Raw genomic sequence first — 27191 nt, forward strand, 5'->3', positions numbered from 1 at the left:
TAACAGGAAACTTCTTGCTCCAGCCTGGTCAACGCCAAGTTCTTGGGAGGACAGTCTGCCTGCACTGTGTACACTTTGAAATCAATGTCATCCTGGTTTCCCCAAGCAGAACAGTGATCATAAACCACTGCTGGCAGATTGGGCATGAGCCTTTAGTTTCTTTATCAATTGCTGATGCCTGCCACAATCAAACAGAAGTAATATTAGCATTTTACTTTCAATAAAATGTTTAAAACCCAGCTCTTTCGCCCCTAAAGCAAATAAAGCGATTTTTTTTTAAAAAAATGCTTGCAAATTTGTGTGTGTAATTTATAAATCTGCAAAAGTACTTACATTAGATAAATACCACAGCAATAATGGCTGTTTTACAAAAGGAGTTATCTGATCAATTTTTTTTGCTTAGTTTGTTTACACTGTCATTAAAAATTGGTGTCCAGACACTTAATTCCCAGACACTTCATCCCCAACGCTTCATCCTTAAAATGAAATTTTAACTATAAAAATTATGAAGCCAGCGAAAAATTTAATTGAAATTCAAATAATTATTTCATATAAACATCACAATAAGTTTTACAATTAAAATACTTTAGCTAATGTTGTAGAGGTCAATGACGTGAAGTTATAGCATGATTTGAATATTATTAATGTATTTCAATATTTATTTTAATTGTAAAACTTATTGTGATGTTTATATGAAGATAATTATTGAATTTCAGTTAAATTTTTGCCGGCTTCATAAGTTTTTATAGTTAAAATTTCATTTTAAGGATGAAGCGTTGGGGATGAGTGTCTGGGGAATGAGTGTCTGGGGATTAAGTGACTGGGAACTTAAAAATTATGTAAACAAATAAGTGCATTAATCACTCTCTAAGCAGGAAAATCATATTTAAACAGTATTATACGGTAATTTTTCAGTCATATGCCCCACATTCGTAGTCAAATTGTCCATCTATGTCCATTTCATTCCATGTAATACATGTCGTCCATACACCATAAAGTCAAATCGCGTCCCAGGGCACACAGATGGAACATAACCAATGACACAAGTAGCTATTGACGTCAATATACAAAAGAACGCACGGTGTTCAAACAAAACAGTATGGATGCAAGCTCAGATGCCTATTTTAAACAAGAGATGCATTTATGTTTAGCACTATTTTACTCACAAAAAAAATTGACACCTGGAATTATACTGCAGAGAATGATCTTAACAACAGCCAATAAACATGATTTTTCACTTAAACAATCTTTTAAATTAAAGATTTTTGTCATCATTTTATTGAGAATTGTATTTTGACATTCTTTGCCTATTACTATATGCAGAGGTGCCGCTGTTCTGAAGCAATGAACATGCAACTAAGAATAACTTGCTGTCAAATAAATTCAGCACTAATTGGCCAGAGTATATCAGATATTAATTCATCTTTTGAGACTTTTCGGTGTTAAGATGAAAAAGACATAGCTGGGATGATTTTACTCGGACTGTGGGGTGGATATGGTGTTGGGCAAAATGACTAGCCCCTCCTACCGTGCAATGCGTGAGTACTTGAAAGTTGTCATTTGTTCCAGTCACTATGTCAGTACAAAGTGTTAGTAAGATTTTGCAACAACACCACTTAGAAAGATGAAACAGATGCTTGTTCACACATCTGTCTAGATAACATCATTTGTTAATGTTTCTTATTGAAATAAGTATTCCAGCCTGGACCCAAATTCTCTAATAACATCCAAGATGTCCCAACCAGCACCTGTCAGTTTTAAATGTTTTTTGGGAAAAACGAAATTAACTACTTCCACTCTCGAGCTTGCCTATAACCTTTAAGGTCAGGTAGAAACTGCTGAGACAATTTGTAAAATCCTGTGCTTCTCCACGCTTTGCGTTAAAATGACACTGGGATTGACTAGCATACATAGCAATGATCTTTTCAATAGCAGCAGGTCAGCAATCTGAACTGGATGATAATATTCGGATTAATTATCAGACTTATTTTTAAACCACTCTTATTCTTCACTGTCACTGTACACATGGCTAACGACCTGGCGTGTCAGATTTGCTTCCCATGTCCTTTACACTGCTCTTATCAAATCTACGTCCTAATGACCTTATCTAGTCGTGGACATGACTGCGTCTACACCAAAAATCACCTATTGAGAGTAAAAGGTTGGTGCGAACTTTCATGTGGTTTTGTCGACGTTTCCGCCACCAATTAGGTCGCACAAGATGCAGTTACAGGATATCAAGACGGCGATCGGATGAGTTGTTTTCGGATCTACAGTGGGTCGGACTACTGTAACGGTCATAATGCATCCACTAAATGTGTCACATATTAGAGGCGGAAAAAACTGACTGTTCTAGATAAAACATCTCCAATACTCCAACATCTTATTCTTATGAAAAGCAGGCCCCACACCTGCTGTGTTTTTTTTTTTTTTAAACGCCCGGATAAACGAATGTTATGCGCAGGCTGGCAGCAAAGCACTCCCATCTTCAGAAGAAAGCCATTCAAATCAGAAAACCTACAGAGAAGAGAAAAGGAGGAATAATCAGAATGTACTACCTTGATGTACAGTTCAAATCTTTGCATATTGTCGCATCGGCAGCTCCGTCTGCAGACACTTTTGACAGCACTCGCCGAGTCTCCGTCGGCCACTTAAGAATCCACACAGAGATGACGCACAGACTCGCCCAAAGCTAGCTCTTACTGCGCATGCGTGCGAGAACGCGCTATCACGTGGTTTATGGTGGTTGCCATTGTCTGCGAAACAGTAACTCAACGTGGAAAAATAATTGACAAAGCACTTTTGAAAACTAAATGTTGATAAAGAAACAACAAATATTTATAATTACATTGCGTCAATGAACTGTATTATTTAACAGCTTTATTCATGCATGGATTCTTTTTTGCAACTGACAAATACGAGCGCACTTGATGCTCCTCAGACTGTTTAAAAAAAAAAAAAAAAGTGGGATTTGCATGTAGAATGAAAAGAAAAACGAACTGTTGATGCGCTCTTTTACGACGTACATCTCGATTACTAGATGCAATCATTTCGGTTAGAAAAGTACAGTTCTCATTTGAAAACAGCAGCACGCCATGTGCACAGACTAAGATTATCTGTGGATTGTATTCAGGGTGGAGTCCGCGACATTTAATTGTATTTCCGGATGGCGTTAGGGGTAAATCGGGAGTGGGCCACTACTGTGTTTACGTACATCTGCTTAAACACCTCCGCATATGCTCTCTGAACAACGGACCAAGCTGACATTACTAATAGTTTATATATAGACAGTTGTTAGGAAAAATAACGAAGCCTCAAAACCTCTTTTGTGTTTCACCCTACCCCCATCACTGAGTATAACAACTATATACAGACACACTTGATTGGAATGATACACAGATTAACACCGAATCTCCTACAGCAGATATTTAGAAGAACTTTGATAATGGATCGATCGATCATTTCAATGTATACATTTTCATGAGCTTTCATCTTTGGCGTAGTAATAATATTACAGTCTTTGCGTGACCTTATCTATGTCTGGTCAGTGTATAGTTGAAAACTAATTGTAAACTTTTGTAAAATAAGGTGTCTTTTTCCCGACTTCATCGGTTCACTTGAAGAATGATTCCAAATGTTCAATTGCAGATCAAAAATAACGAAGACGTTTATGATGTATGTACAGATGAAAATATGAAGTGTACATCACCGTACCTAAAAAAAAAAAAAAAAAAAAAAAAATTCTCCTGAAATTCAGCAATATAGATCCCACAGAACACAAGACATATCTTACAGTTAGTTCATAACTGCCTTCCTCCACTCCACAGCTATATGGTCCATGGGCTGTGGACGCGAACCTCATTAATATAAATAATAATTCTTGCAACAAGACGGCTTGCTACTGCAACAACAACAACAAAAATCTTCTATAGGTATAAACTGACAAGAAGATAAAAGAAATTCAGAAGAGAACGAAATAAAAACTGATCATTTTACCCAGAGATGTTAAATTTCTACACACTATACTATTATGCCGTGGCACGGCCGGACACCAAACTCAAGCTGACGTGGTGATCGAGTTTCTGTCTTGGGTTCGAAATCACTCTTGGCCACGTTTGCTGCTGTCGCTGCATGTATGTTGGCAAGACGGGCAAGAAACTTATATGTTTACAGCTCTTACGTCGTTTTTAAAGGCGTTCTGCAGAGAGCTGTTGTGCTGCATACGAAGCATCCTGCTGTTGTGCCAGGTCCTTACGTGACACTTAAGTGGAGAATTTCCTAGTGTAAGGAATGCACGGGTGATTAGGTGTTTTGGTGGTGGTCTCTGTGTCTGTGTGTGTGGATGTGAAGACACGTTATAAGAGAGAAGCAGACACACAGAGAAATATGCTGAAGAGTAGAAGCCAACGTAAGTCTACTTTGTTTAGCTTCTGACCTCCAATAAAAAGAAACCCCCAAATCTTCAGATTTATATCTGTGTGAAATATTGAGAATGTCTCAACATCAAAGTTTTTTTTCCCTTGGTTTTCTTTTTTTTTTTTTGGCACCCCAGTAACAGGCTGAATCCTACCCATTGCCCAACTAAAAATCAACATCTTGTATAGTTAATTCACCTCAGAGATAAGAAAAGGCGACAAAATGTAGGAATTCGCACATCTTTGAGAGGCGCTATAATAGCTGTGACTAAGAATTGTGTATAAGTGTTCAGCGGCGCAGTTCCGGCTAGATGCAGATGAAAGGAATATTTCATCCATCCAGACCATCCTAATGAAGCTGAATTAACAGCTCTATGCTCCTCAAAGGAGCATCAAGAAGTAAACTAAACTAATGAAGCTGGTTTAAGTTCATCAGTTGTTCAGGGGAAGGGGAAAGGTGGTGGAATGCTTCATCCACGAGTTGATGTCGGCGAAAGTAAGTTACTTTGCGACAAACGAGGGAGTGATGGTGGTGGTTGTGGTTGTGGTGGTGTTGGTGGTCTGTTTGTGGGGTAAGATGTTTACGCCGAGCCAGCAAATAGGTCCATATCATGCAAGTCAGCCAGCCCTGTAAGCAGATGCCACATGCAGAAAAGAACAGCATACCCGAGACGAGAGCTGAACCAGAACAGCCAACCATCACTGTATTGGGGACAGGCGATAACCGTTGCGCCGCCGTACCGTTCGACAAACGTGGTGGGACTTACCTTACGTAAAGTTATGTGATAAGATTATCATTATCCGGTACGATTGATACACTGTGGCATATAGTACTGCGTGACGTGACAATCTCCTTTCACGACAAAACCCAACATGCCATAACTGCCAGACACTGTGGTATTACTATTACTGCACGTGACAGTCGTGACAGACAAGTCACACAAACAGCTAGGTACCTACACTGCAGGACTCACAAGTGCACGCACACACAGAGAGAGACTCAAGATCCAATTGATATTTTGAGGTAGCTTCACAAGGGGGCCATAAACACGTGACCTCCTGTCCCCCTAACTTTTGACGATAAAATGCCTCCGTAACTCTCTGCTGTCGTGCTTATTAGTCGCCTTTTCTGTGTCGCCCTGGTACGTGGTCGGGAATTTTAATCCGGGTCTGTCATCCTGGCTGGCCTCTTAATGTCAGAATCACTGTTCACAACGATCTGAGAATGCTACCTTACTCCTTATAACAAAAAAAATCGTTCATACGATCAAACTGAGAAAAGTTGTCCCATAAAAGGCCGGTTTTCCTTTTCTTGTTCTTTTCCCTGAAATAAAGACGGAAGAAAAATAAAATAGCTACATTCCTGGAACGATTGCAAGACTATACGTATCTCCCTTTCATATGTAAAGTAGCCCTAAAGCTCAGAGCCAAACGGGACAAAAGAGCATGTTGTCAATGGAAATAGGATACTAATGACTTCTTGGGATTGTGGTAGAAGAGGCTGCCGGGGTGTCGAATGCGAGTACATACTGTAGGACATACATTTAATCAGTGTATCTAAAGTTTACTGTAAAGTGGCTTCAGTTCCTGTACACTGTACAGTATCTTTCGACCGAGACTAAGGAGAATATATATGTTGTGGTCGAGTTGAGCAGTTAACTATTCGATAATGAATCAGCCTGATGCTATAGTGAGCTTGATTTTTAATTTCTAGGTAGCAGGAGTTGGCATACCTTAAATATACACATTTGATGATTGTACTCATCACATAATCTGGAGACCTAGAATATCAAAATACAATCTGATGTCGTGACCTTCTCAAAACACACCTATACGCGTTTTGGGTTGCCCAGGTTAGTAAGCTCATCAAATACTTAACATTATGTCTCAAACATACTGGGTTTGGTGGGGGATGTAGATGTTGCCACTACCCAGAAAGTTGTCGCTCCTACCATCGCCACCCGACAAGGCAGCAGAAACTCATCAGGCTCTAGGTCTCTGTTGTTTACTTTTTTTAGCTACAAAAAGCCCGACACCTGTGGGTGCAAGGGGCTGTTAGGGGTGATTTCACGATGCCATGTTGGCTTCAAATGACATCTGTTCCGAGATCTCATGGACAGAAGACTCGCGTACAGGCTCGTTTGGTGTTGGCTTCGTACCTCTGGGATCTTTCTTCCCAGAAATGTGAAAAAAAGGTTTGATTATTATTATTAACCCATCTTTTTTAAAAAAGGGAAGAGTTGCTGGCAGGATAAAAATACACAAACCCTTTTCTTTGTCTGCTCGACCTGAAAGTCCCACCCTCAGCGTTCGCGAGCCTGTCGCAATCACTCTCCTGCTTCCGAGAAACATATACCCGTATCACCTTTCATTGCTTTACCTTCGCAGATTTATTATCACGTTGTAACACTAAATGGGTTATTCTGGCAGGTCGCCAAACTCTCTTTCTCGTTGTTGTTGTTGTTGATGATGCTGTGGTTGCTGCTTTTGTTTGTTTTTGTAATTTTCTCCTTCTCTTCTTCCATTTCAGATTTTGATAAAAGAATAATTCTTATCGGCATACTTGTTGGCAGATGGCTTACTAATCACCCAGTGGCGATATAATGATGGATCAGAAAGCTGTGTGTGTTGATCACAGTGTCGAGGAAAGGTTGGGTATCTCTGCTGGTTAATCACACGGTGCTCTGAATGCATCCTGTTTTCTAGGTGATACTCCTTATATTGATGCATTCTATTATTCAAAATAAGGTAACTTGGGTGTTTGATTCCTTCACCCCAAAATCAAGCGATTATAAAAGGCCAAGCTTTTTAACCTGTTCACCTGTATACTTTGATAGAAATGTGAAATTATGTATTGGTGGTCACCAATCTCGAAATATATAATTTCCTTCACTAGTCAACTCGTGTACTCTGCACACACCCAAGCTTCCAGAAAAAGAAGGAAAATGTCCCTTTCGACAGTGAGTAAATATTGTGTCACATTGTCAAGCAATTAATGTGTTTATGAAACTTGGATTAAGATTGCGGTAAACACGGCTTGTAATGGAAACATAGCTGTCATGTTATACAACCTTACCTCCTTGAGTGTATGTGTGTGTGTGAGAGAGAGAAAGAGAGAACCTTAACTGCAGAGTTGTTCTCTCCGTTCGTTACCTGTAAACTACACAGAGCAAACAACGACCTGTGATAGATACATGGCGTGCAAATCACTTCAACGGTGGCGATAAGTCCGCAATATCAGAGCACGTGCCACGCCCCTGCCTCGATCGTCTACCGTACACACACCACTGTAGGACCCTCCTCGTCAGTCGAGCGCGACCACCACGTACCTCCCACCGGCTTCACACGTGTGCAGTTGCCCTTGATGATGAACTGACCCACATTCTTCTTAAAAATCGTAAAAATCTTCTAGTCCGCCCAGCCTCCGCTAGACGCCACGGGCAGTCTCTGGGGGAAAAGGGGAAGGTGCGTGGTGCGAAATGATGTGACGTGTGGTGACGTGTAACGTGTACTTAATTATTCACGTCCTTGGTGTGACAGACTCTCGGTCCACCTGTCAACTGTGCGTTTTCTGTATCTCGACCCTTTCATTCACAATACAATGTGAGAGGTCAGTGATTGGCCTAATGTGTTGACAGTAAACAGAAGTCTAGACCTACATATGCCTACAAGAAGAATGAAGACAGCTCAAACCTTCCCTGAAAATAAACACTCAGAAATCGTTCGCTAAAACGTCTGCGATGGCCAGAACAATTCGATGTAACAAAGCGACACCGAAGGGCCTTTATCAGCCGTATCTTAGTGAGATACGCCAAAATCTCAGGAGATAATTCCGTGCATATGGTGCTTTGTCTCTCCCTCTCTACACCAGAGTCTTTCCCTCGTCCTCAAATCAGTACTCGGATAAAACCACCCAGGTAGAGATAAATGGCAGAGAACCTAGAATTTTCTCTTTGGGTATTTTTGGGGTGGGTGGGTTGGATCTTCGGTGGACGTCACGGACAACAAGACAACGCCGCTGATGATGAAGAGGTGGATAGTCTGATAAATTAGCACCAGTTTTTTCATCATCATCATCAATCATCATCATGATTAAGTTCTAAGAAACTGTCATCGCAGCAGGCAATAAATTCATCCAAGGCTGCGCTAGGGATGTTTACTGGCCCGCTGAAGAGAGAGAGAGCAGTGCAGTGTCATCGGAGAATTTGGCAAGATACCGACCTTTATGGATACTGAAACAGATGTTGGTAAACAGGAGACACAGAAGCGGAGATAAAGCACAGCCTTGGGGGTGAGCCGGCGAACATTGTGGAAAAGTCAGAAAATGTGCCATTGTCATGTTGCCTGCTAACCAGAAAACGAATGATCCACGTCACCAGCTAATGGTCAGGAAAAAATTCGCAAAGTACTTTTCTGAATGCTGTTAAAAACAGTCTTGAACGGGCACGTGTTTATTTAGAGTATGAACGATAAACAGTTTGGCATCATCACCACAACTCTTGGTGCGGTATGCAAATTGCAGTGGGTCAAGGGGCATTTTCAGTGGCATTTAGAATCTAATGATATTCTGTTCCCAGAACTTTCATGACCAAAGATGTCAAGGCAACTGATAATTGTCGTTAAGATGCTGAACTGAAGCCTTCTTCGGAACTGGTAGACGAGTCCCACGCAGAAAGGATTGAGCACGTATCCAGAGAGTTACACCAAGGACTGAAGCAGGTGTTAGAACATATACCTCTGAAGTTGTTGTTGTTGTTGTGCACAGGAATGTCATGTTTTGCCATAAGTACCATCAGGTTCTAGACCCTCGCGTATCTTTGCCCGCTAAAACAGTTCTTTTACTTCTCCTAGACATATTGTTCATGTAGGTGCGTTTGCGCGCGCATGCATGTATGTGTTTTATATACATATAAAGAGAGAACAAGAGACAGTGGATGGATATGGTCACGAAATAAATCGCCGCCATTCACTTCCTTCCGCAGCCAGCCTTCCTTCTGTGTACTTTAAACCTGCCAGGGTAACAATAACATCCCCTTGGGATTAAACGCATTTGTATGGCTTTTCACTCTGAACACAAGCCACGTGCTGTGTCGTCTGCATCACGATTTTTCCTACAGGCACTTGCCCCACAGCTGACTCATCTGAAAGCAGGAAGGAAGAGAAAAAGCCCCTGAAGTTCTTGAAGAGCTACAGCCATTCTACCGACTATCACATTGTTGATAAAGTAATTAAGCTTCCTCTTCCTTTACGGAACACAATCAAAGCAGCGGGATTCCATCCAAAAATAGCAAAAACTATGTCTTCTTCTTCTTCATGTGGAATGGGAGTGGGGTAGAGGTTCAGACAAAAGGATGTAAAATAACTATAGAATGACCTTGTCGTCACTAACAGAATGTAAATTGAGAGGGGACAAACTGGGAATCAGTTTACGAATTACGACTCAGTGGAAAATGTAGACGGAGAGTTGTCACTTCTTCCCTTCGACAGTCATTTCTTGAAAAAAAAAAAAAACCCAGCCCCTAATATCTGATCGCAATTTGGCTTTTCAACGCCATCGCGCAGAGGGTGCGGAAGGTGAATCACCAGCTGGAGTGAGCTGAGCAGCGCGCAAAACTTAAGAGTCATTGTGGGTGTCGCCAGTTTATGTATGTGTTATATATTCACACGTTTGTCATTTCGAGGAACCAGTACAGTGCGACTTCTCTCACGCTAGCCCTGAACTTCGCCACAGTTCACAGCAGGTCGTCACGCATGAATGTTCCCATGCACAGGTCAATGGCGCACCGACGTCACACCCAACCTCCACACCCACCTCTGTGCCAGCTTTTGCATTTTTTTTTTTTTTCTAAGGCGCGGCATCTACCTTGGGAATGAGGTACCCGCTATATATATATAGTAAACAAACACCTGGACCCTACCTAAGGTGTGGTTGTTGTTGTTAGTCGTTGACATCACAACAGCTGTCAAGTCAGGCTCTTTACCCTCGATTTGACCTTCTCTAGAAGGAAGCCGCTCCTACTGGTACAGGAATGCGAAGTACAATAGTCGAAACGAGGATATGTAGTGGAATGACGCTTTTTTTTTATTCGTCTTTGTACGAAGGGATTCAAGGTGAGGTCGTGTTTTTGTTGCCACCAACTCGGTACCAGGATAGAGCTCCGTTCCTAAACTTTTTAAGTTAAACTATTTACACATTAAGGCAGTTGAAAAAAAAGCAACGGAAATTCTTCACATTTACTTTTTTTCCTCGAAAGTAACCTTTTGTTGTTACCTGGTAAAAATGCCGGTGATCATGACCCACATAAAAATTGCGGTCACATGAAAGTGAAATTCTTTTCCTCGTCATATTTTTTTCGTTTGTCACATATTAGTTTGAAAACGAGAGTTCGACAACACTAAAAGACAATCATTTCTAGTTCTGGTTTCATTTCAGTCGGTATTTAACTGCGTTCGTCAAGCAGTTACCTATGATTGGGAGAGAAAAGCCTTTTCGACAGTGTGTCAACTATAATTGTTTGCGTGGGACCCTCTGTCGTAGTTCCTGTTTCGGTTTCTGATCACGACAAAGAACTGCTTTGACAAACAACTGCCGAGGTGAGACTTGCAGGGCTGATGGGGTTTTAGAGAAAACGTTAGGAGGAGACAACAAACAATTAATGCTGATGATGATGTTAATCAAAATAATCATTATCATTCTAAAAATAAACGAAAATGTTCCTCCTCTCTCCGGCCGTTTATTTTCTTTGCGACGTCCACCACCTTCTACACCGCCTCAACAGCACGCCCCGACAACCTCCAACGCCGCCCACACCAACAGCACCACCACTGTCACTACCACCACCCAGACGTGGCGTCGACTGTGTGCACCTCGTCCACACTGGCCGCACCTCCACTACACTCACTCCCCAAGTATGTGCGGTGTACGACAAGGGTCGTGATTGTTGCTGAAAATAGTCGCGAGTCGCGTGCTCTTATTACTGCACACCGGTGGGAGGGGAGAGAGGGATCCCTCCTACAAGCTTTAGGTCCGCTTCACACGGTCCGACTTTCAACAAAGATGGCGGTCACGAGACATGCAGCGACTTTTGAGAAACTTTCGCCAACAACATCTCGTCTCTCATCACCTTTCGCCCTGGACTGTAGGGAAAATCACTCGTCTGCACGATCAAAACTGGGTTAATTCCTTGACTGCGGATATGTTTTCAGGAGATTGTATTGTATACATAGGTCATTCAATCTAGTCGCATAGTGTAGCCGCAGTGGTGACACCAGCGCGCGTGTAAAGATAACATTCGGCTATATGTGACCCGCCACCACAAAATGAGCCAAAACTTGAGTTTTTATTTTAATTTTATATTATTAAAAGCTTCAGCGTTTGATTTTTTTAAACAAAGTTGGCCTTCTAGTCCCCCAATTTTCAAATATATAATTATCTGTGCATAATTTGTTCCAGAATTTTAACTATTCTGCCTGCGTTCCTGTATATTTAATGACATCTACATTCGTATTATATGTGTAAAAACTGTCCCTCCCCTTGTCACTAGTTTTATATCTGTGTTATCTTGATGATCCGCGTTATAACACCTAAGCATATGCTACAAATTTTTTTGTTGGCTCTCACACAAGCACCTTAAATAACACCCGTATCAGGATTATGTCACTGAGCATGAGGTTTGTACGTGTACACAAGTGTCCCATTACCACATTTTTTCCTGATATCAAAACGTGACACCCGCTACCTGCCTGCATTTGTTGAAATACCTACTAATAAGGTATGCACATTCAAATCTGTACCATTTGTGTCCTTATTTGCAACCTTTCAACATTATAAAACAGAATCAGGTTTTGTAAAATGATATCTCATAAAAAGGTTCAGAAATGAGACACTTCATTCTAGCGAAGCGTAGGGACTTCCGTATTGTGGAGGACAGACGACATGAAGAACAGGGTATACTAATCCATGGCAGTGTAGACTTACCTACTTGCCTGGTTTTACCGAGTAGTGAAAGATTAGAAGTTCTAAAGTGTCACTCCCTTTGTCGAACAAATGTAGTTTTTGCAAGGAATCTTTTGTTTGACTAGATAAAAAATCTTCCGAGAAAAGGGTGTACCGGACTCAGATGGATGGTACAGGATGCAGTAAGACAGCCAGTTGTGATGGTGTAACAGACGTCAAACAGTAACCCCCCCCCCAAACAACAAAAAAAAAGCGCTTACACTCTCCCCACCCCACCACATATCAGACAACTGTCTTTCCATCTCTCTCCTCAACGCCAAACACTTACTTACCCATCGTGAGTCATCCACATTCTCTCATCTGTTAACGACTTCATGCTTACCTCGATGACAACGACCTTCATTCTTTAAAAAAAATGTTTCGTAGTCTCCTTATAAGTAAAATAAATCTTTTAAAAAATGCAGACGATATGATGCAATTCAGGAAAGGTTAGAGAGCACAGGTACCGTCACACTCTGTAGCCTGCTCGTCAATGTACCCCCCACGTGCTCACCTCATCTCCCCACAACTGCCTTCCCTTCCATGCTTCCTTGGCTGATACTTGCGCCAGCCTAGGTATGCTACTTCGGATCTCCAGCTTTATGATGGGAGTGTTAAGGCTAGCCTGTCAGGCTTGTTTACCTGCAGCCAAGTTGTGAATGAATAACTGCACCAACCACCGCCACCACATGCATGTACATCGAGAAAGTTGTCATCTGGCGTAGTGCCCTTGCTGGGCGAGTTGTACCGCTGTACCATTGACTGGCTTCACTGGCTTATCTCACACGTGCCGAACTTTTTTTGCCCTTCATGGCAGTACTGCTTCTGAATCATCACTGCACAAAACAATTCTATGCATGACTTCTATTTGAACTACATTTCGCTGTTTACGAAGGGAAAACATTGCAGGTGTTACAGTAGTAAAAGAAAGGAAAGAAAGAAAAAAAGCTCTTTTTGTGCATTGAAAGAAAGTATGGTATTGTAGCTGGTATTCCTGTTGTATAGTGCACACACAAGTAATCGCATTACTCACGCCCTCCATCCCCCCAAAAAAAAGCTGTTGATATGGTTGCTTATTTTTTTAGACAACAACACGACCATATCCTGATCTCTGGTAAACAAAAATATCAAATTTCTCTCTCTCTCTCTCTTTTAACTATTGTTAAAATACCGCATCCGCCATGAGAAGAGTAACTTGCAGTTGCACATCCACTAACAGCAGGGTGTTGATACCTACACTAACAAACCAAGTATACACGCACACTAACATCACAGGGTTGACAAGTGAACGTTCACAGCGTGATTGCCGTGCGGTGGTCAGAGGCCGCGGAGTGGCGGATACAGGATGGCGGGTCAGCCCGAACAAACACGAGAGTTCAGGCTTCTTACTGATAAGCTGCAGCTCGTGGTCCCCGCCTCCCTCCCTGCTGCCTCGTACGTCATCTGTTCTCAAACAGCAACGAGGTTCTCGTCGCGGCCCTTGACCTTTGACCCTCGCACCTCGGATCGACGTGATCGCGGTTCAATGTCAGTCACTGCCTGTGAGAATAGCAAGTGTTATCAGCGATCTGTGAAGTCCATGTCTACACACAGTCACACATGCAAACACCCACTGACCCGAGCACACACACATACATTCATATAGGCACACACTTGCTTTATTATTATTATTTAGTTTGCGGGACTTTTGTTTCCCATTCATGTTGCTTCAACTGTCACGTGACTTAATTTATGTCTCCTTCACAATCCTGTGTTACAGAATACAATCGAACTTTTGTAAGTCGCCCTTCCGTAAGTCGAAATTCTCCCCAACTCAAATTTTCAACATTAATGGGTTAGTTGCATATTCATCTTCCGTAGCTCGAATCGAAGAAATGAACGTTTGGTTAAAATAAAACGTTCACAGTGGAAAAAAAATTAACTCCGGTAACTCGATTTTTTTTTTTCATCTGTCCCTTGAGGCTTCGACTGTATGTGGCAAGATACCCCAGACGACCAGCACTAATGGAGCAGCATAATCATTAGTCTGTTGGTATCATTCACTGGATGTATGTATGCATATGTATGTTACAAAATATTATTTACCTTATTTCATCGACGCATTTTTTCCCCTCTTCATAAAATTGCTCAAGCAGCTTCGTCAAGCGGCATCCATTCTTGCAAACGAGGTAGTGATGATCCAGGACGTCTGCCGTGGTGCAGTCTATCAGCAGACATACCCCGGGTGGTTGGTTCACATCTCTCCTCCGGCAGACGGCCTGACGTCGCACGTCTTTACCTGGCTGTCAGAGCCGTGAAATCCTGGGCTACTGACGGCGTAAAACACCGATAATCCCGCTCTCTGCACCTCTGTTATGAGATAAAAAGAAGCGTCAATTAGAGTTAAGGGAAATGGAGTTTGTAAAGAGATCATACGAGTGAGACTTTGAGACAACCCACTCCCCCTCCATTTCCTATCGCTTTTTTTCGGACCTCAGCCCACACGCAGCTTCTAAGAGATTTGGACTGTGACGGAGGTTTCGAAGCTAAGCTGGGGCTGGACTCACTTAATGCGAAGCCTAAATAAAATCAAAGAACTTTCGCGAAAAGGTCAGACACGAGACACGTTTCCCAGTCAGATGGCCTAACTGACAAGGCCTGCCGATATCCTCCCGACCAGGGGGAGAAGGGAGTGGAGAGAGAGATAACGAACAAGTCTTGGACTGACTAAGCGACTTGTAGAACAGAGTCGGACAAAGGGCTGGAGCTTATGGAGACAGGGGGCTGGGTTTCGGATTGTTGTAGTTCGGCATCTTTGGTTAATGAGCTTGAGGCTTGTGGAAGTGAAGCGTGATGGCGACAAGCCAGCTGAAGGAGTTGGGTCTTTGTTAGGAACGCGCCTTCACCTCTCGTGTGTTTACCTGCCTGTGTATGCTTTATAAAAACAACACTTAATTATTCCTGTGTAAATATTCATAAGACGTAATAAGAACGCTCTTAGTAGACCTGTATCAATATTTACAAAACGTAATCTGGAGGTACTCAGAATTCGCGTGTCTGGTATTGGGATGGCATACCTCTGCACACCTGAGGTACAGATGTCATTATTTTGTAATGAACTGCAATTTTTCATAACCATTTTGAGAAACAAACGGGGAATTCATTGAAATTTCAACTTATGACGTCACTTTAGCCAATTTTAAGAGGTTTTGGGTTCATGCTAATGATGTGTTGCATGGCAGTTGTGGTGACCTCTCAGTAAATGAAGTCATGACCTCTCTTCAAACCCCCAGATGAGAATCCCGGTGTCCAAAGCTAGTATCTCATGAAAGGTTGAGTTATATTTGGAAAATAAGTATACTGAATATTTAACTAAAATCGTTCATATAAAGACAGAGCCTGGTAGGCCTTTAAAAACACTCGCGGCTCATCTTATTTGGAAAGCTCTTTGCAGGACAACAGCAAACCGTTGCGCACCACTCTCACACCAAGTGCTCCCCAACATTCCCAACCCCGTAGCCATCACCACCAGTAGTGCTGGACAACCCGTGACTTTCCTCCAGAAGTCACCCCAAGCCCACAAAAGGTCACTGACCCGGGGGGCGTCCAGCAGCGACCGTTGGGAGAAGCGGCGATCGGCTCCTGTGCAAACAGTGTGTTCGTAGAAGTGGACAGGTCAGCAAAGGAGGATTTGGGGGCAAACTGTCAAGCCTGCAAAATGTTTCCGCGGAGACTGTCGAGCCTACGAGAGGTTTACGCCAAGAACGTCGCACACGTTTCAAAAAAATGTTGCCACAACACGCCGTGTGTTTTCATTGAAGCTGTGCGCCTGACAGGACTGCGAAAACCCAACCTCTCTTAATTTTAAAAGTTAGCGCTAATCTAAAGCAAACGTGATTACACTAAGCCCAAAGTCACGGACTGGAGACGAAGTAACATTATTAATTTATAAAGGTGTGTCTTAGATCAGTGGTTCTCAAAGTTTTTCGGACCGCGGACCATTTTACTTAAGTAAAAGCTATGGCGGACCACCAAGGCCTAAAAATCAGTCTGTACTATGAATTTCAAATTTAAATTGCCGCATTTGTTTCATTTTAATTCAAAATTAAATGTCCTTTTGTAAAAGTAATATAGTAATAAGTTGATATAAAACTACGTATACCTCGTTCTTTGTAATTAAAATGTTAATGCAAGGAATGCATCACTTTAAACATCACTTTGCTGACATATGACGACTGTCAGCCGCGGACCACCTGACTTATGCCGGCGGACCACTAGTGGTCCGCGGACCACACTTTGAGAACCACTGTCTTAGATTAAAGACCAACTCGAGTCCAGTCGTCGTCACTTTTAAAAAACTAAATCACCAAATCTGTTTAAGTGCGGACTTTCTTCCTTTCGAGAAATATAAGCCTTCAGAGAAATTTGACCTCTTCTTAACGATATTTGAAAGCTTAAATCTTGCCAATGTAATGATCTTACCTTGCTAAGACTTTCAGACTTATTAAGTATCTCCTAAGAAGTTTAACCGACTTAAATGAAAGCTAATTACTCGGGTTGGTCTTAAAACAGATTAAATTGAGGGATAGAATGAGGAAATAATTCTTTAAAGTGGTCCTAGTACACGAAGAACATTACACATAATTACTGATCAGAACCAATAATAATATAACAATATGTTGAATTTGAATAGCGCTTTTCCCACCATTAAAGGCGGGCTCAAAGCGCATACTAAAAAGGAAAAACACACAAACATAATAAGAATGGATGCTGGTCTCAAAGAAGAGTGTAGAATTCCAAAACAGAGGTAGAATCTCGATATAACGAACCTATTTCAACCAGAGAAAAAATTCGATGCATCAGATAATTCGTGATGTCACGATTCGAGTCTTAGCCCAACATGCGGACATAGAGGATTGAAATCACGTCCACGGCATCCTTAATACCGATTTGATTCCCAGACCCTCTTGCATGTGATGTTGATGAAGACATTTTCATGACGTACTTCCAGTCGTTTCTTTCTGATGATACCAAGATCGAGAGACGAACAGGAAGTAGTGTCGTTTTAAAGGCAGGTACTCCATCCTCATCATGATCTTTCCTCATCATGATCTTTCCTCATCATCTTTCACTTCCAGTGTCAACTGACACCGCTTGTTTGAAACCATTCCACTGTTCTCCTCTCACACACCGAGGATCAATTCTCCAGCATCTTCCTTGACTATCTCTCGCAACAGACGGCACTCTTATCTTATCTTATCTTCCATTCTTTGATGACATTTGACGTAGGTGAATTGAACGTCATTTAAATCTTGCGTCAGAACTCTGACGTTTCTCTTCAGGTTAGCCGCTGCTCGACTTCCAGCGCGTGATCCACTCACGCTGTACCGGGAAACTGGGTCGGCAACTCAGTTGAGACAACCCACAAACATGTCGCATCACTAGAAAATCTCGTTACAACTGAAATGTTTTTTACTTTGGACTAGTTATATTAACAATGTACAGAAATAAATCTTTAAATATCGATATTGACTGTACATCGAGCTCTATTACAAAAAAAAACTTTAAAAAAGATCAAAATTCATTTTATCGAGATTATATATATATATACATGTACTTTGTTCCTTTTACTTTCTCGGGAAGGGGGATTGTGAATTTCAAAACTTACCACGAAAGAAAACAAAATCCCAGCAAAACTAATGTCTACTGAGGTATATTTCCCTCCATTTCATACAAGAATTTAAGAGTTTGACTTTTCACAAGCAGACTTATTAATTATGCAAATAGCCACTGAATACAACGAGTCTTAGTAATTACGTGACCCATGGCTATGTATAGCAATTAAAGCAATTAAGCTTTGAGGTGGGTGCACTAATTCTCGGTGCAGACGTTTTTTGGTTCGAAACCTGATAGCGGTCCAAGAGGTGGACAGCTCCTGGTGTTCACCAATCTTGGCAAGAAATTTACTTTGTAATGACTCGAGTAACAATCACTCGACCAATACAGGCGACTATGATGAAGTGTCATGTAGGTTTAAGATACAGGCTTACTGAGCCTCTGCACTTCAGATCCTGCATGAACCGACCTTGACACAGCACTCCCTGTGTGGAAGGGAAGGAATGGAATGCTGCTTAACGCAAGTAAACGGAAAGCTTAGACGCTGGATTCCGACATTTTCTTAAAAACTCGGCTGCAGATGCCCCGAATTAAAACTGCACCTCGGACCAAACCAGCTTATCTTTGTAATACGATCTGAGCTGGTGGTGATATGTTGCTCATGTGGGTAGAAAATTCGCCAGTCTTGAGTTTTTTGCCATCTGCAATGTCGAGCAGTGTGTAGCGACCTTTTCGCAAGCAAATATGCGAGGTTGTGTGTAGCTCAATCCTTAAAGAAAAAATTCACGAGGCAGATGAATGAGACTTTCCCTTTTTAGAGGGATTGTGGGGGTTGGTGGGGTAAGATTTACTGATGAATGGCAAAGAAGATAATTTAGTGTGGCGTAAGCACCCGAGGCCTCTCACAAAAAGCACTCAACGGGCCGATGGGGACTCGTCCTGGCAAACCTTGAAACGCTAATGCAATCCACTCAGAGTTCATTTCGTGACCCCACTGATTCCTAATTCCTCCCTTCTCCACTAACGAAAAAGTAGTTTAAAAAAAACCTGAAATAGAAGAAATCTTTAATGTCTTAAAAACATTCGTCTCATTTGCTGACACAAAAAAACCCTGAAAATAAAATTCATATACCAATGTGTGTTGAGTTTGTGAGAATCTATTCTGACCTGTTTCCTGTTGAAAAAGTACATTTTAAAGACGACGTTGATGTAGTCTTGATGAATAATAAACAGGTCTTAAAAATTCTTTCTCTCGTACAAACACACTCTCTCGCTCATTTTAGAGGTCATGACGAAAACATTATGCAGTAAATAGACACACACTCATTCTCTCTCTCATTCACTCAGTTTCGAGGTGACGTATAGTGTTGAAAAAAAAAGATGACCCAATAAACAGGTACAAACTCACAAAACCTAGTTCTCGTCTCTTTTTTTTATTTTTTGGTCTATTTACTTCCCACAAGCTACGTACATTTCGGATGTACAGACAAAATGAAGAAAAATATCATTCACAGCTACATAAAAGACTTAAAACAGAAAGCTTGCGGCCAAGAAGAACGTTAACCTTGTCAGACCCTTGTTGAACCCCCTCCTCCCCCCGACACATGAGGTCATGTTGGCGTCACTCATTGTCCCCCATGACCCCCGTATACTGTGTACATGGCATGGTCCGGGGGCCTGCTGGAGTGTCGTGTTCTCCTGGAGCTGCTCCTCCAAGCCACAATCACACAAGCTAAAAAAGAAAGCCATCATGCGAAGCTTGTTAGGTATTTCAAACACCTGCAGAACTAAATAATTCCTGCTCTTTGGGACCCCCTAAAGATCGGATGACGAGTTGTTTATATATATAACTGAGAGAATTTTGAAACCATGAAATAAATGTTTAGGAGCCACATAAATTATAATAATTGTGGTTCGTACTTTTTTTCTACCCCTTTCCCTCCAGTCTTCCGCCATAAGACACATGTAAGCAAGGGACCTCCTCTGGGGGCAGTACGACGTTTCCCAGGGGCAAAATGGGGAACTCAAGGAAAAACTTCTCGTTTCTGAAGTTATAAAAGTCATTTCCAAATTACTTTCAAAGACCTCACGTGTAACAAATTTTATATCTTTCAACACATTTTTGTGGAAACCAACATGCGCGTTTAAGTATTTGCTGCTAATATTAATTATGAGAATTCCACAGACGGATGGTCCCCACTAAAAAAAGAAAACCAATTGAAAAAAACAAAAAACACTCACTTATGATGTCTGACTACGGGGGTATACAGCAACTCACCCAGAAACAAAGTGGCTTTAAGCGCGATGGCAGAAAGTTGTTTTTTCATCCTTTTTTAAAATGCATAACAAGAATAACTGTAATCTCTCAAGGGATGCTATGTATTAAGTGCCACGGCCACAGACCTCGTTCTGTAACATGAATGGAGGTGGAGAGTTAAATTCTTTCGAATCCTGTCGGCGTTTTGTTACTTCTGCAACTTTGTGCGGAACTGTCGCAAATGGAGAGGAAGAAGAAGAAAAAAAGCGAGCGCATTTGACCACTCGACTCACCCACAGACTGCAGTTTCACAAGAGTACAGGGCATCCTCCGAACGGGTTCTCCAGACTGTAGTTTCCCCCCTGAGTGCAAGTTCATTGTCCCAGCTAGTTCAGACAGAGTACACTGACCACTCAAAAAGCATGAAAAGGTCATGATAGAGACATATTTTGCATTAATTAATAATAGGAGTGGAGAAGTGTACGCGAGACCAGGTGAGAGTTCTGTAGAAGAGGCACACGAGCGTGTAGAGGAAAATGTAAAGACGGCGACGATGAAGAATAGCCATGTATGTTTGCGAATGCCAGGTCTCACTGAATGTTCCTTTATCGTATTACACACAAGGTGCTGGAGGTTGTCACCGCCACCTCAGAAACAAAATATTTGCTCTCTCACATGGACACGTATTTTCCTCTCCTTCTCCATGTCCCGACCACAGTCTTCACAGATTATAGAAGTCTGAGGTCCCGTCTCTCATTTTATTCTTCCTCCCCACCATTCACATACTGGACAGCTCTTTATTTCATAAGGGTTACTTCATGAATGAATGGAAATATTTTGTGTGTGTGTGTGTGTGTGAGAGAGAGAGAGAGAGCATTTTGTAGACATGTTTCAGAGATTGACACCCGATATTTCACGAGTAGCTGCCCTCCCTTCACCCCATCTCTTTCTTCCATCCGCCTCCACCCCTTACGACTTTTACACGGCTTTTAGTTTATCACAGTCTTAAACAGTCAATCACATACAGTAGTTTTCAAATTTGTTTCTCCGAGGTAGCATGGGCGACATTAAAAAAAATTTAAAGTTGCACTTCTACGTATCTATTCAAAAACATCCGTTAATACATCCGTGCACAGGAACACAGATCGAACTCTTGATTTTCCCGTCATGAGGCGAAAGGAAGGAAGGGAGAGCGCGTGCAGACAGGGTGATACTAGGAGGAGGAGAGTGGCAGTGCCCGCCCTTGTGCGTGCATCTCAGCCCTGTTGATGATGTGCAAATGTTTCAACTTCAGGGTTATACTCAGTTACACTCAAGACAATGAACTCCGATATCTTTGATATTTTTCTCGTCATCCATGATGAATGAAAAGAACTGAAACAAAGATTACTCAGATTTTTTTTTTTTTTGAGGGGAGAGCGTAGGAGGGGAACTGTGGAGGGAATCGATTTCGATGATTGTCGAATGATTATCATTTATAACTTCCGATTCAAACGTTTGTAATACTATCCGACTGTGGTAAACCTTGATTTAAAATTTAAGAGTTTTGAAATAATGGGAACTATTGACAGCAGGATACTCTCCAACATCATGTCATAATGCAAATTCGCAAGAAAGGTTCGGAAATAATTACTTCTGCGACTATTACTAAACTTCCTTAAAAATGAAGACTACAAAACAACAACAACAACAACAACAACAACACAAACAAACAAACAAACAAACAAACATTGCTGCACCCATTTGTATAAATACTATATTATTAAAGTATAAAAGATGTTGAGACTTTGTTGTGGCAATTGTTTGTTTAACATCGTTAGTATTGAACACAAATATCATTGAAAGACAACTGTTCATGTTATAAGCATTTACATAATTAGACTAAAGTTGATTTGAAAAGCATTGATGACATTTGACAAAGATGTCATACAGACACAGATGTTCTTCTAAATATCACTGACGAAATTAAATAAAAATACAACAGAGACTGTTCATTTGACAAACATTGAGATAATTCGGGAAGTATCATACACAAGTTGTTCTTGTGCACAATTCTCGAAGCAAACTGCAAATATCTAAGGAATGTCGACATTCAACTGCTTGCAAATTTTTTGACATATCCTTCCCCCTTTCTAATTCGGTCTTGAAAACTTGAAAAAATAGGACGAATGTATGGGGGGTTTACTGTTTCAATCAAACTTTGCCCACAAAAGAGCAGGGCTATCCTACTTGACAATGCTCACTTACAAGATGCTTCATCATAAACGTCACCCAGGACATCACACCTGTCTCTTTTGATGTTTTTGTTCGTGCTCGAGTCTCTAGTCACGCCTCTCTGGTATCAAGATTACGAACGAAAAACAGAGGCTTTGCGAAACTTTAAAACCTTGTCCTTCACCCTGACACAGATTTACAGCAACTGTGGCTCAATATTGCGACCAGGAAGAAAAATTCTAAATGATATTAAACAACAAATTAAATGCAATTTTTTTTTTCTTCTACCCAAGTGAATCACGGGTGATCAAAAGTGGACTGCAAATTTACCTGTCCAGTGCCAAGATTTCCCTTCAGTCCCAGGACTGTCCGAATGACAAATTTATCGTTGGTTACAAGGCAATACACAGAAAGAAAAAAGCGATTACTGACTTCATTATTACATTATAGCCTCATAAAGCATACATGGCCTCCACCCTCTAATATTCCAACACACATAAAACGCACCTGTCATTCTATTCCTCACACACGTGCGCACCGGTTTAACTCCGACTGTTGAGATATAGCAGATGGGCAAAGATATCAAGGAACAGATGACTCTCCTTTAACGGCCTTCCATCTTGGAAAAATAACATCTAGAAGAAAGCTTTAATTGGTTTGAATACGATGATTATATTTGGCTAAGTTGTTCATAACTGTGAGGTAAAACGATAAATGCTAAAAATTGTCACATAATCGTCAATGTATCCACTTAAGAAGTTTATGGGATCGCATTTAATTCTACCTGCTCTACGTCCAGGTGTATGAGCGGAGACGAATCTCTGGGACTGGATGCACACAGTGGATGCACACAGTGCAGCTTTAGCTGCTGGATGGTTAAAGTACATCAGTCAGCAACAACAGCAAGGACAATGCTTCTAAAAAGAAAAGCTATTGGGCGACAGGCAGCGGCTAGTTTGGTACTGGGGACTCAACCATCAAAACAAAGATACACTCAAAACGGTTTGGCAAATCTGCTTTCCCCTGACTGCGAGCTGCTTTGCAATTTTGTTAAGCGAATTATATATTCTTTTCAGCCATTTTGCAATTCTATTAAGTGAGGGATCTGATGCTTGGTCAAGGTATCCCTTTCCCCGTGTGACCTAAGCTACAAACTATTCCCAAGCGGTTTGCCAAACACATTTGCCTCGTGTTTGCCGTTGTTCTAAAATGTCGCTCCGGCTTTTAGCGTTACTAAGTCATGGAGCAGCTCCGAAAACGTTTCTCGTGTCTGGAGTTTTTAGCTTTTCGTTAGCAATCAACTTTTCACTTTTATTATCGCGTATTCGCGGTTCTGTTGAATATTCGTCGTTAGCTTTTCGTTTGTTTGCTCCTACGGAAACAAAATTCTAATAACAGAAAACAGGCACCTGGTCATCCATCTTGGAAATCCTCATCTCATAACTCGGTTGGTGGTGCAAAATGATTTATATAAACGATCAGTTTTCCAGGTGTACAGGCACTCAGTGTACAGGGATCCAGGTCACCCTCCTCCCCGGCCCGACTTCGCTATCGAGTGAACTGAATCAGGATCACGCAGCTGTCATAGGCAGTAGAGGTCAAAGGTGACAGCGGCAAGGATGAGGACAATCACGGCTGCAAGACGACACCGCGGGAGTATACCAACAACTATTCTTCTCAAGTTGAGTTCATGCGTGAGCTACGTCAAGCGGAGACTTTTCTTCAAGGTAAATCAAGGACAATCTTCTTACCTCCGGAGCTGTGACGCACAGTCCAGACCCCGCGGATACCGCTTGTACCCCACTTGACCCCAGGGAATCTTTACCACTGCTTTATAACTACGGTCACAGGGTTAATGCAACAGTCACTGAGTCGGATCGCCGCCCTATAACTTTGGAGATAAAATGGTTGATGATGATTTCCTCGGGGATCGACTTACCCTCGATTCATGAATACGGACCCATGGTCGGCAAACATGGCCTGTTAACCTGCTCTCAACCGAGTATCTCAACTCGGGTATCAGGAGAAGGTGTTAGGTACTCAAATTCGAATCGCATATCAAGATTGTCGCTGTGTATTTGTCTTCGTTTAACAATATCTATAAAAAAAAGTAAGTAAAAACCAGTAGGGAGAGGTATCCGCGCAATCAGCGTGTTACATCTCAAGTAAGCGCTGAAGAATTATATACTCCATATATCACAAACGCACGCGTGTGGTTTATCTTGTGCTTATGATGTACCCTCTGTGCAGATGGCGAAAACAGCCTATGAGCAATAAGTCTCTGTATCACACGCCTGGAAGAGGCCTGATAAACCTTCAGTCACCTATAGTCATACACAATGACAAATTCTTTTTTTTTTCGTAATGACGTAAAGGGAAGACTCCTGTGGGCATAAAACAGAAAGATGTTGGCGAGAAAAAGAGGCGACACTACAGTACAGGTAGCAGGCATTCACTAGAAAAACTCCACAGATGGATTGTCGTGCCAATAACATAAAAAATGTCGGTTTTCACAGCGGAATAACTGATCTCTATAATAGCTCAGTTCTGTCAAGCTCTAAACTCGTTTAGTTTCTAAAAACTAGGCTGCTTGAGTGTAGTTGATTATTTTCCTTTTTTTTTTTTTAAGTAGTCGTCGGACAAAGGAATAAACAAAATTACAACATAAAAATTAATGCACTACAAAATAGGTAATTGTCATTTCAAAATATTACAGGTAAATAAGTCAATGAAAAGTACAGAATCCCCATGGTATTTATAGTCGGCTTTATATTATCAGGGAGGAAGAGTGCATCACTGGTGCTCAACTTTAACATGGCGGCTTAACGATACCTTCGATCGGAGTTCTAGAGTTTAAACTGCCTTCTTTACACCGGACGTAGACTGCCGAACATGCGAATGGGTGTAAACAGAAGTTGTTATATGACCACAATGTACAACTCTGTCAAACATCCGCACCTATTCGGGAGTGTCAAAGGCATCGAGAGGTGGGAATGTTGATTGTTCTTCCTTCGAGTAGTGGGTTAGGCTCTTTTCTTACCTGTCGAGGTACCTCTTTTTTTCGATAACCTTTGCTGTAAATCCCCAGCAGGTAACACTGCCACTGCGCTTACTATGGTTTACGGTTTACCGACCTATTTACAGGTTCCTCGGTGGCAAAGGTCGTCCCTTACCATTTTTAGGTCTTTCAAGAGTGAGTTGCTGCAGATCTCCCTTTATTTGGGCCAGCTTTATGTGAGGTTCTCCCTCGCTGCCGTACCCTTCCCAACCCCTGACCTACTTTAACAGCTTCAAATTTGAATAAGAAAATAAAATGTGCCACTTTGGAGCCTCTGTAGAACTTGCTTTAATGGTCGAAAAGTTAAAAAAAAAAACTTGGCGTTAATGGGCCAAGACCATGCAAGACCGAGTCTAAACTTCGACGTTCGCCGTTTTGTAAAAGGCAAACATATATATAAAACCACGGCTGGTGAAATGTTTATTTGACAGTTATTTAAAAACTCTGACAAGCTTTTGACTCTTCGTCAAACGCTCGTTTACAAGGTGTGGTTAAGAAAGGTCTTTCCGCTGCGAATGGCAGGTTATCCTGCACGTGCGAAAACCTTCAACTTGGCTCCAAATTGTGGGATCCAGACAATGAGACGCAGGCCAGTTGGGTTTGTGCACAGTGCATGGGCGTCCCATGCTTTCGTGAGGACGGTTGGGAGCCCGGCTAGACATTTCGTTGTTGATTTATGTCTAGTCTTTGACGCTAGCAGCACCAGCAGCTGAGGTCACTGTAGTCGACACAACGAATACGAGGGACATTATCGAATTCAAATAATGGATTCCAACGAATGCGTGCTCACTCTCGTTTCTTCGCATGCGCGATGGGGAAAAATGGTTTGTAATTATTTTGAGACAAAGAGCAAACATAAAGTCAAAAGCAATGCAACATCTTTATCTACACATGATGTGAGAACGATTCTTCCAATAATAAGTGCAACCGGTTTCGTATATATAGGTATTAATGTGTATCAACAAGAACAGAACTTTTGGTGAAGAGATTGTATTATTCACACTCATCTCTTTCCCCTATAAACCAACCCTACACCTCGCCGCACACAGAAAATGAGAGGATCTAGTTTCTTGACAACAAACAACAAATCGAGAAAATTTCTACAATGACGAGTGAAGCGGCTTCACTGTCCACAGTCAGACTGTAGTATTGCTGAGCGTGTGTGTGTGGGCGTGTGCATCTTGCAAACTGTTTAAGGCACGGACATGTATACAAGTGTATACGTCCCTCAAGTCCGTGTTTTGGGGTCCTTTTTTCATACAAGAACAGGCATGTTAAAACAAAGCCTCTAACTGCCGCGAGCACTTGACGAACAAGCGGACAACGAAATTGCTTTTTCCCCTCAGAGCGATGGGTGGCGACAGCAGGTCACAACGACACGACCATGGCGAATCAATAAGCACTCTAATCACCGCAGGGCATGGGCTACAGTTACATGCGCGGCAAGAGTATGAGCAAACACGCGCGCGCGCGCTCACACACACACACGTCCCTATTTCAAAGCGTGCAGAGAAAGCGACACAATGAAATACAATATGCTCGTATTCTGCGCTTGAAGGATTGCAAGTTACGAACAAAATTAAGATCCTGGACTGACTAGAGTTTCTTAACCCACAATCAACACCAACCTCGCCCTCCATGAAAGTACTTGCCAGG

At 41.8% G+C, this 27191-nt stretch overlaps 1 long non-coding RNA gene across 3 annotated transcripts; it reads right to left on the bottom strand.

Moving 5' to 3' along the window:
• Positions 1-41: 41 nt before the first annotated feature.
• LOC112566567 lies at positions 42-17797 on the bottom strand. 3 transcript variants are annotated; one of them, XR_003099645.1, is made up of 6 exons: positions 17220-17797; positions 14497-14760; positions 13801-13950; positions 13054-13247; positions 2559-2756; positions 42-178 (listed from the first exon to the last, which is right to left on the bottom strand). It is a non-coding gene; the product is annotated as an uncharacterized LOC112566567 (long non-coding RNA). The 3 variants fall into 3 exon arrangements; XR_003099644.1 differs by lacking the exon at positions 17220-17797 and having other exon boundaries at positions 14497-15880; XR_003099646.1 differs by lacking the exons at positions 42-178; positions 2559-2756; positions 17220-17797 and adding an exon at positions 5184-5739 and having other exon boundaries at positions 14497-15880.
• Between the last annotated feature and the right edge of the window lie 9394 nt (positions 17798-27191).

Source organism: Pomacea canaliculata, linkage group LG6, assembly GCF_003073045.1.
Source record: "Pomacea canaliculata isolate SZHN2017 linkage group LG6, ASM307304v1, whole genome shotgun sequence".
NCBI lineage: Eukaryota > Metazoa > Mollusca > Gastropoda > Architaenioglossa > Ampullariidae > Pomacea > Pomacea canaliculata.